Raw genomic sequence first — 11288 nt, forward strand, 5'->3', positions numbered from 1 at the left:
TGGTGGTGGTTGCCAGTGGGTGACCAGAGACAATGTAAGTGAAGTATGGAAGAAGAGGAAAGAGTAAGTAGTGGAAGAAGAGAGAATTAGAAAAGAGATGAGAGGAGGGACGAAGCAGGGGCGCGCAGTTTAAAGCTGGGCTGCGTGGCCGGCGCGCGCGCGCATAGCGCGCTAGCGCACCGATAAGGGTTGGGCAAGGGACGCGTGCGCGTCCCTTGCACGTACGCGCTAAGATTGGCACGGGGTAGGCCCAGAGTAGGCCTAACTCTCTGGTTGTTGTACCAGAGTTGGCGTGCGGCATAAGCGACGCGGACACGCACAGTGCGCGTTCGCGCGTATGAAGAGGGTGGCGACCGACGCTGACGCGCCAGGTGCACTTGCGCGTCAGGTCGTGGGCACAGAGCAGGCACGACTTTGGCACAACTCTCTGATTTTTGTACCAGAGAGCTCAGAATACACACACGACGCACACGCACTGTGCGCTTGCGCGTCGATAACGAGACAGCAGGGTTGCGCGCAGGCGCCACGTACGCTTGCGCGTGGGCCGCCTGACATGAAGTGGGCACAAAAGAGGCACAACTCTCTGGTTTTTTATACCAGAGTATAAATGCACCACCGGCACGCACGCGCACGGCACGCTGGCGCGCGGATGCCCAATTTCCCCTTCTTTTTTTTTGTTTTTTTTGTTTTTTTTTAACAACACAGGAAAAAGAAAATGTAATTTAACATACTCTTGGCATACAATCAACTAGATAGGTTGAGAAAACACTCACAAAATCATACAACACTCAAGATGAAGTATTTCAACAACACAACCAACACAACAAAGATTGCCAAGGTTGACAAAATCCTAATGAGTATCACAACATTCAAACAAATTCAACTATACCTATCATATCAACATATATCAAAACAAGCTCAACAATCATAAAAAATCATGGAATTCACAAGTATCTAAGCTAGAAACAAGAAAGTATATACAAGAACGAACATACCACGGTGGGGTGTTGGTGCACGAATTGTGAATCACACTTTTCACAACTCGTACCACTAACCAACAAGTGCACTGGGTCGTCCAAGGTATACCTTACGTGAGTAAGGGTCGAATCCCACAGAGATTGTTGGTTTGAAGCAATCTATGGTTATTTTATAAATCTTAGTCAGGAAGTCAATTATATTTATCAGTTGAATTGCGAATAACCAAAAGAGCATAAATTAAAGGTTACTTGTTATGCAGTAATGGAGAATATGTTGGAGTTTTGGAGATGCTTTGTCTTCTGAATCTCTGCTTTCCTCTGTCTTCTGATTCACGCACGCATGTCCCCCTATTGCAAGCTGTGTGTAGGTGGATCACCGTTGTCAATGGCTACCATCCATCCTTCCAGTGAAAAGATTCCAAGTGCGCTGTCACCGCACGGCTGATCATCTGCAGGTTCTCAGTCATACCGGAATAGGATCTGCTATCCTTTTGCGTCTGTCACTACGCCCAGCACTCGTGAGTTTGAAGTTCGTCACAGCCATCCAATCCCAGAATCCTACTCGAAATACCACAGACAAGGTTTAGACTTTCCGGATTCTCATGAATGCCGCCATCAATCTAGCTTATACCACGGAGATTCTGGTTAAGGAATCTAAGAGATACTCATTCAATCAGATATAGAACGGAGGTGGTTGTCAGGCACACGTTCATGGTTTGAGGAAGGTGATGAGTGTCACAGATCATCACCTCTATCACAGTTAGGCGCGAATGAACATCTTAGATAGGAACAAGCGTGTTTGAATGGAAAACAGAAATACTTGCATTAATTCATCGAGACACAGCAGAGCTCCTCACCCCCAACAATGGAGTTTAGAGACTCATGCCGTCAAAGAGTACAAAGTTCAGATCTAAAATGTTATGAGATACAAAATAAATCTCTAAAAGTTGTTTAAATACTAAACTAGTAGCCTAGGTTTACAGAAAATGAGTAAACTGTAACAGATGGTGCAGAGATCCACTTCTGGGGCCCACTTGGTGTGTGCTGGGGCTGAGACTTAAGCAATTCACGTGCATAAGGCTGTTTTGGGCGTTCAACGCCAGGTTTGGATCCATTTCTGGCGTTGAACTCCAACTTTTGATCCTTTTCTGGCGCTGGACGCCAGAATTGGGCAGAGGACTGGCGTTGAATGCCAGTTTACGTCATCTATCCTTGTGCAAAGTATGGACTATTATATATTGCTGGAAATCCCTGGATGTCTACTTTCCAACGCAATTGGAAGCGCGCCATTTCAAGTTCTGTAGCTCCAGAAAATCCACTTTGAGTGCAGGGAGGTCAGAATCCAACAGCATCAGTAGTCCTTTTTCAGCCTGAATAAGATTTTTGCTCAGCTCCTTCAATTTCAGCCAGAAAAATACCTGAAATTACAGAAAAACATACAACTCATAGTAAAGTCCAGAAATATGAATTTTTTCCTAAAAACTAATAGAATTAAACTAAAAACTAACTAAAACATCCTAAAAACTATATGAAATTAACCCCAAAAAGCGTATAAAATATCCGCTCATCACAACACCAAACTTAAACTGTTGCTTGTCCTCAAGCAACTAGACAAATAAAATAGAAGACTAATAGGTTGAGAAGCAATAATATCTCAAAGTTTTTGAATGAAGCTCAGATTCTAATTAGATGAGCGAGGCTAGTAGCTTTTTGCTTCTGAACAGTTTTGGCATCTCACTTTATCCATTGAAGCTCAGAGTGATTGGCATCTATAGGAACTCTGAATTCAGATAGTGTTATTGATTCTCTTATTTCAGCGTGATGATTCTTGAACACAGCTATTTTATGAGTCTTGGCCGTGGCCCTAAGCACTTTGTTTTCCAGTATTACCACCGGATACATAAATGCCACAGACACATAACTGGGTGAACCTTTTCAGATTGTGACTCAGCTTTGCTAAAGTCCCCAATTAGAGGTGTCCAGAGTTCTTAAGCACACTCTTCTTTTTGCTTTGGACCTTGACTTTAACCGCTCAGTCTCAAGTTTTCACTTGACACCTTCACGCCACAAGCACATGGTTAGGGACAGCTTGGTTTAGCCGCTTAGGCCAGGATTTTATTCCTTCTTGGCCCTCCTATCCACTGATGCTCAAAGCCTTGGGATCCTTTTTATTACCCTTGCCTTTTAGTTTTAAGGGCTATTGGCTCTTTGCTCTTGCCTCTTGGTTTTAAGAGCTTTGGCTTTTTCTGCTTGCTTTTTCTTTTTCTTTCTATTTTTTTCGCTACTTTTTCTTGCTTCAAGAATCATTTTTATGATTTTTCAGATGATCAATAACATGTCTCATGTTCATCATTCTTTCAAGAGCCAACATATTTAACAGTCTTAAGCAACAAATTCAAAAGACATATGCACTGTTCAAGCATTCATTCAGAAGACAGAAATCATTGCCACCACATTTAACTAATTAGAATTTCTCTTATTAAAACTCGAAATTTTATTGCCTCTTATTCAAAAGATCTACTACTTTATTCATGTTTGCTAATGATGAGAAAAATAAACTATAGCTTAATTGGAGATAAAATCAAAATAGATACTAATTACTACTATATGACTCCTAAGGTAAACTTCTATAAGGACACTATCACAGAGTTAAGGCAGAAATTGGAAATTAACAACCTTTATTCTGGGGGAACGGGGGTTCCTCTGATCCTTGGGGTGCTTGGTCCTGCAAGAGATACTTTCTGGCGCTTCAAGTCCCTTAAGTCACGCCCTTGCTCCTCTTGTTCTTTAAACATATAGGTGAGAATTTGACCGTGTTCCTTTTGTTCTTTTATGATTTGTTCCATAGCTTCCCGTATCTTGGTAACAGACGTCTCAAGATACTCCCAGTATTCAGACTGAAGGATCTCTGGGAGAAATTCCTGTGTTTTCTTCTTGATGGGATCATCCTGTGCTTGTTGTTTTTCCATTGATGCTTTGGTGATTGGCTTCTCAACTGAGATATACTCAGTTATTCCCATCCTTACTCCAGCATCCTTGCAGAGCAGAGAGATCACGCTTGGATAAGCCAACCTGGCCTCTTTAGAATTTTTGTTAGCAATTTTGTAGAGTTCAGCTGAGATCAGCTAATGGACTTCCACTTCTTTTCCCATCATGATGCAATGGATCATCACTGCTCTTTTAACAGTGACCTCAGAACGGTTGCTGGTGGGCAGCAGAGAATGCCCAATGAAGTCCAGCCATCCTCTGGCGACTGGTTTGAGATCTTCTCTCTTGAGTTGATTTGGGACACCCTTTGTGTTGGTGGTCCACCTGGCTCCAGGGATACATATGTCCTCTAGAATCTTGTCCAGGCCCTTGTCTGTTCTCATCATTCTCCTATTGAATGAGTCTGGATCATCTTTCAGCTGAGGTAGCTTTAAGATCTCCCTGATCTTGTCAGGGTGAGTATGAACAATCTTTCCTCTGACCACGGTCCGATAGTCATAGAGAGCAGTCCCAGATAGTTTCTGCTTGTCAGTTTGCCACATATTAGCATAGAACTCCTGGACCATGTTCCTCCCCACTTTCGTTTCAGGATTAGCTAGGAGTTCCCAGTTCCTGATTCGAATTTGCTCCTGGATCTCCGGATATTCATCTTCTTTCAGATTGAATCTAACTTCCGGGATCACTAATCTCAGACCCATTATTTTGTAATAATGGTCTGAATGTTCTTTAGATAAGAACTTCCCTTGATTCCAAAGTGGTTTTGGAACGCTCTCTTTCTTGCCTCTTGGAGTGGGTTGTTTTCCTTTAGGAGCCATGATCTTAGTGATCTCGGATAAACACACCAAACTTAGAGGTTTGCTTGTCCTCAAGCAAAAGAAAAGAAAGGAGAGGGATGGAAGGAGAGCTAGGTGCAATTGTTGATTGAGGAGGAGGGAGGCCGAACCCATATTTAAAGGGATGGGGGGGTTTTCGAAAAATTGGAAAAGATAAGATAAAAAGATTGATTTGAAAAAGATAAGATAGAAGATATAGTTTAAAATTGAGAAGATATGATAGATTTTTGAAAAAGATGAATCTAGATTTTGAAAAAGATAATATGGAGATTTGAAAAAGATATTGAAAATATTTTAGAGTGAAAAAGATAGATTTGTTTTTAGAAAATATTTGAAAGGAGTTGGATTGAATTTGCAAAGAGGGTTGTGCTTATGGATTAAGATATATTTGATATTTTGAAAGAGGAATTTTTAGAAATTAAAGTTTTTAGAAATCAGGGTTCTTGACATGTTTATGCAAGAAATCATGTATTGAAACATAAAATTTTGAAATTAGAATGGAAATATGTGTGGAAAAAAATGAATTTGGCTCTTCCCTGCCATCCTGGCGTTTGAACGCCCAAACACTGCCTGTTTTGGGCGTTCAGCGCCCAAATGCTGCACTCCTGGGCGTTCAACGCCCAGTTGTTGCCCTTTTCTGGCGTTGAACGCCAGATTGCTATCCTTCCTGGCGTTCAGCGCCCACTGGATGCCCATTTTGGGCGCTGAACGCCCAAAATGGCCTTCACTGGCGTTTTCTTGCCAGTGAGCTCCCTATCTCTGTTTTGTGTGTAGATTCCTTCTGTAACCCTGTGGATTTATGAAAATAATGATTTACCTTAGTCTCAATGAATTTTATATAAACAAATAAAAATAAAAATCGGGCAAAATGCTTAGAGGATTGATGCCCCATGGCTGGGTTGCCTCCCAGCAAGCGCTTCTTTATTGTCTTTAGCTGGACTTTGCTGAGCTTTTAATCTAGCTTCAGCCTTGAGCATTCTTGCTCAACGTTGCCTTCAAGATAATGCTTGATTCTCTGTCCATTGACAGTGAACCTCTTGTCAGAATCAATATCTTGAAGCTCCACATAACCATATGGTGATACACTTGTAATCACGTATGGTCCCCTCCACCGGGATTTCAATTTCCCGGGGAATAGCCTGAGTCTAGAGTTAAACAGCAGAACCTTCTGTCCTGGTTCAAAGATTCTAGATGACAGCTTTCTGTCATGCCATTTTTTTTATTTCTCTTTATAAAGCTTGACATTTTCGAAAGCTGTGAATCTGAATTCCTCTAGCTCATTTAGCTGGAGCAATCTTTTTTCTCCTGCTAACTTGGCATCAAAGTTTAGGAATCTGGTTGCCCAGTAGGCTTTATGTTCCAGTTCCACGGGCAGGTGACATGCCTTACCATACACAAGTTGGTATGGAGAAGTCCCTATAGGGGTCTTGAATGTTGTTCTGTAAGCCCACAGAGCATCATCCAAGCTCCGTGCCCAATCCTTTCTACGGGTACTTACTGTCCGTTCTAGGATTCTCTTTAATTCTCTGTTAGAGACTTCAGCTTGCCCATTAGTTTGTGGATGATATGGAGTGGCCACTTTATGGCGAATTCCATACCGAACCATGGCAGAGTAAAGCTGTTTATTGCAGAAGTGAGTGCCCCCATCACTAATTAGTACTCTAGGGACACCAAACCTGCTAAAGATATGTTTCTGGAGGAACTTCAGCACTGTTTTAGTATCATTGTTGGGTGTGGCAATGGCCTCAACCCATTTTGATACATAGTCAACTACCACCAGAATATAAGTGTTTGAGTATGATGGTGGGAAAGGTCCCATGAAATCAATTCCCCATACGTCAAACAACTCAATCTCCAAGATCCCTTGTTGAGGCATGGCGTAACCATGAGGCAGATTGCCAGCTCTTTGGCAACTGTCACAGTTACGTACAAACTCTCGGGAATCTTTATAGAGTATGGGCCAATAGAAGCCACATTGGAGGACCTTGGTGGCTGTTCGCTCACCTCCGAAATGGCCTCCATATTGTGATCCATGGCAATGCCATAGGATCCTCTGTGCTTCTTCTTTAGGCACACACCTACGGATTATTCCGTCTGCACATCTCTTAAAGAGATAGGGTTCATCCCACAAGTAGTACTTTGCATCAGTGATTAATTTTTTCTTTTGTATACTGTTGTACTCTTTGGGTATGAACCTTGCAGCTTTATAGTTTGCAATATCGGCAAACCATGGTGCTTCCTGAATGGCAAATAGATGCTCATCCGGAAAAGTCTCAGAGATCTCAAGAGAGGGGAGGGGCGTCCCTTCTATTGGCTCTATCCGGGACAGATGATCAGCCACTTGGTTCTCTGTCCCTTTTCTGTCTCTTATTTCTATATCAAACTCTTGCAGAAGCAACACCCATCTGATGAGCCTGGGTTTTGAATCCTGCTTTGTGAGTAGATATTTAAGAGCAGCATGGTCAATATACACAATCACTTTTGATCCTACTAAGTATGATCTGAACTTGTCAATGGCATAAACCACTGCAAGTAATTCTTTTTCTGTGGTTGTGTAATTTTTCTGGGCATCATTTAAAACGCGACTAGCATAATAAATGATGTGCAGAAGCTTGTCATGCCTCTGTCCTAACACTGCACCAATGGCGTGATCACTGGCATCACACATTAGCTCAAATGGTAATGTCCAGTCTGGTGCAGAGATAACTGGTGCTGTGACCAGCTTAGCTTTCAGCGTTTCAAACGCCTGCAGGCACTCTGTGTCAAACACAAATGGCGTGTCAGCAGCTAGCAGGTTGCTTAGAGGTTTTGCGATTTTTGAAAAATCCTTTATAAACCTCCTATAGAATCCTGCAAGCCCCAGAAAGCTTCTGATTGCCTTAACATTGGCAGGTGGTGGTAATTTTTCAATTACCTCTATCTTTGCTTGATCCACCTGTATTCCCTTGTTTGAGATTTTATGCCCAAGAACAATCCCTTCAGTCACCATGAAGTGACATTTTTCCCAGTTTAAAACTAGGTTGGTCTCTTGGCATCTTTTCAGAACAAGTTTCAGGTGATCAAGACAGGAGCTGAATGAGTCTCCATATACTGAGAAGTCATCCATGAAGACTTCCAGAAATTTTTCCACCATATCAGAGAAAATAGAGAGCATGCATCTCTGGAAGGTTGCAGGCGCATTACACAGCCCGAATGGCATCCTTCTATAAGCAAACACTCCAGATGGACATGTGAATGTTGTTTTCTCTTGATCCTGGGGATCTACTGCAATCTGGTTATAGCCTGAGTAGCCATCCAAAAAGCAGTAATACTCATGACCTGCCAGTCTTTCTAGCATCTAGTCTATGAATGGTAAAGGAAAATGATCCTTTCTGGTGGCTGTATTGAGCCTTCTGTAGTCAATACACATGCGCCATCCTGTAACTGTTCTTGTAGGAACCAGTTCATTTTTTTCATTATGAATCACTGTCATGCCTCCCTTTTTTGGGACGACTTGGACAGGGCTCACCCAGGGGCTATCAGAAATAGGATAAATAATCCCAACCTCTAGTAATTTGGTGACCTCTTTCTGCACCACTTCCTTCATGGCTGGATTTAGCCGCCTCTGTGGTTGAACCACTGGTTTAGCATTATCCTCCAATAGGATTTTGTGCATGCATCTAGCTGGGCTTATGCCCTTAAGGTCACCTATGGACCACCCAAGAGCTGTCTTGTGTGTCCTTAGCACCTGAATAAGTGCTTCCTCTTCCTGTGAATTTAAAGCAGAGCTTATGATCACTGGAAAAGTGTCACCTTCTCCTAGAAATACATATTTCAAGGATGGTGGTAATGGCTTGAGCTCGGGTTTAGGAGGTTTTTCCTCTTCCAGAAGAAATTTCAGAGGCTCTTTCATGTCCTCTGAATCCAGTTGCTAGGAAGGGTCTTCCTAGAATGAGAGTAGCACTCTTGTGCTCCTCCATTTCCAGCACAACAAAGTCAGTGGGAAAGGCGAATGGCCCAACTCTGACTATCATGTCTTCAATCACGCCTGATGGGTATTTAGTGGAGCCATCAGCAAGTTGGAGACATATCCGGGTTGGTTTAACTTCGTCAGCTAAGCCAAGCTTTCTGACAGTGGATGCAGGTATTAGGTTGATGCTTGCCCCAAGATCACATAAAGATGTCTTGGTACAATTATCTTCCAATATGCATGGTATCAGAAAACTCCCAGGGTCTTTAAGCTTTCCAGGAAAGCTCTTCAGAATGACTGCACTGCATTCTTCAGTAAGGAGAACTCTTTCTGTTTCTCTCCAATCCTTCTTATGACTCAAGATCTCTTTCATGAACTTGGCATAAGAAGGTATTTGCTCAAGTGCTTCTGCAAATGGAATCTTTATTTCAAGAGTCCTGAGATAATCTGCAAAGCGAGCAAATTGCTTATCCTGCTCCTCTTTCCGGAGTTTTTGAGGATAAGGTATCTTGGCTTTATATTCTTCAACCTTAGTTGCTGCAGGTTTATTGCCTACAGAAGTGGTTGAAGAAGCCTTTTTAGAGGGGTTGTTATCAGCATTTGTGTGTGTCTGATCCCTCACTGGCAATTGAGTGCCAGAAGTAGAAGCTGGAGTGATGTTGGGCGCCAACTCCTTGTCTGTTCCTGGCGTTTGAACGCCAGAATTGTGCCCATTTTGGGCGTTCAGCGCCGATCCTGCCCATTTTGGGCGTTCAACGCCAGATCCTTGTCCATTTCTGGCGTTGAACGCCAATCCTGCCTTGTTTCTGGCGTTGAACGCCAGTTTTGGGCATGGTCTGGGCGTTCAGCGCCAGCCTTCCACCAATTTTCTGGCGTTTTAACGCCAGAATTATTTCTCCCTGGGCTCTTATAGTCCTCAGGTGAATCTTAGGTGGTTTGCTCATTTCTTAGCTTTTTGCTGCCTTGAGGTGGGGCATTTAATGTTTTCCCACTTCTTAATTGAACTGCTTGGCATTCTTCTGTTATTTATCTTGACAGCTGCTGCTTTGTTTGCCTAAACTGTTCTTCCATATGTATATTAGCCATCCTTGTCTCTTGTAGTCTATCCTTGAATTCGGTTAACTGCTTTGTTAGGAAGTCCAATTGCTGATTGAATTCAGCAGCTTGTTTTACAGGACTGAGTTCAGCAGTTGCTGTTTTAACCTCTTCTTTCATGGAAGGGTCACTGCTTAGATACAGATGCTGATTCCTGGCAACTGTATCAATGAGCTCTTGAGCCTCTTCAATTGTCTTTCTCATGTGGATAGATCCACCAGCTGAGTAATCCAGAGACATCTGAGCTCCTTCTGCAAGCCCATAGTAGAAGATGTCTAACTGAACCCACTCTGAAAACATTTCAGAGGGGCATTTTCGTAGCATCTCTCTGTATCTCTCCCAGGCATCATAAAGAGATTCATTATCTCCTTGCTTGAAGCCTTGGATGTCCAGCCTTAGCTGTGTCATCCTTTTTGGAGGGAAATACTGATTCAGGAATTTTTCTGTTAGCTGTTTCCATGTCCTTATGTTGGCTTTAGGTTGGTTATTTAACCACCTCTTAGCTTGATCTTTTACAACAAATGAAAACAGTAATAGTCTGTAGACATCCTGATCTATTTCTTTATCATGTACTGTGTCAGCAATCTGTAGAAACTGTGCCAGAAATTCTGTAGGTTCTTCCTGTGGAAGACCGGAATACTGGAAACTCTGCTGCACCATGATAATGAGCTGAGGATTCAACTCAAAGCTACTGACTCCAATGGAGGGTATGCAAATGCTACTCCCATATGAAGCAGTAGAGGGGTTAGAATATGACCCCAGAGTCCTCCTGGACTGTTCATTTCCGCTTAGGTCCATGATGGAGAAAGGGAGATGATGTAAAATAGAAAAAAAATATTTTTATTTATTTATTTATTAATTTATTTCGAAAATAAAATAATAATAAATAAAAATGGGTGAAATTTTCGAAAAATTGAGGAGAGAGAAAATGGTTAGGAAGTTTTGAAAAAGATATGATGATTTTTTTGAAAAAGGTTTTAAATTTTGAAATAAAAATCTGAATTTTTGAAATAGAATTCGAAAATTTGCTTTTAAAACAGAGAGAAAATATATTTTTGAATTTAAAGAGGAGAGAGAAAAACAATAAGATAGCACAAGATTTAAAATTTTTAGATCTAATGCTCCTTGTTTTCGAAAATTTTGGAGGGGAAAACACCAAGGAACACCAAACTTAAAAATTTTAAGATCAAGACACAAGGAAAACTCAAGAATACTTTGAAGATTCACAAGAACACAGTAACACGAAGGAAGAACACCAAACTTAAAATTTTTAGAAAACCAAACTAAAATTTTCGAAAAACACAGAGAAATCAACAAGAAAACACCAAACTTAAAGTTTTGGGCAGAGGACTGGCGTTGAACGCCAGTTTACGTCGTCTATCCTTGTGAAAAGTATGGACTATTATATATTGCTGGAAATCCCTGGATGTCTACTTTCCAACGCAA

The sequence above is a fragment of the Arachis hypogaea genome, chromosome 5 (genome assembly GCF_003086295.3).
Source record: "Arachis hypogaea cultivar Tifrunner chromosome 5, arahy.Tifrunner.gnm2.J5K5, whole genome shotgun sequence".
NCBI lineage: Eukaryota > Viridiplantae > Streptophyta > Magnoliopsida > Fabales > Fabaceae > Arachis > Arachis hypogaea.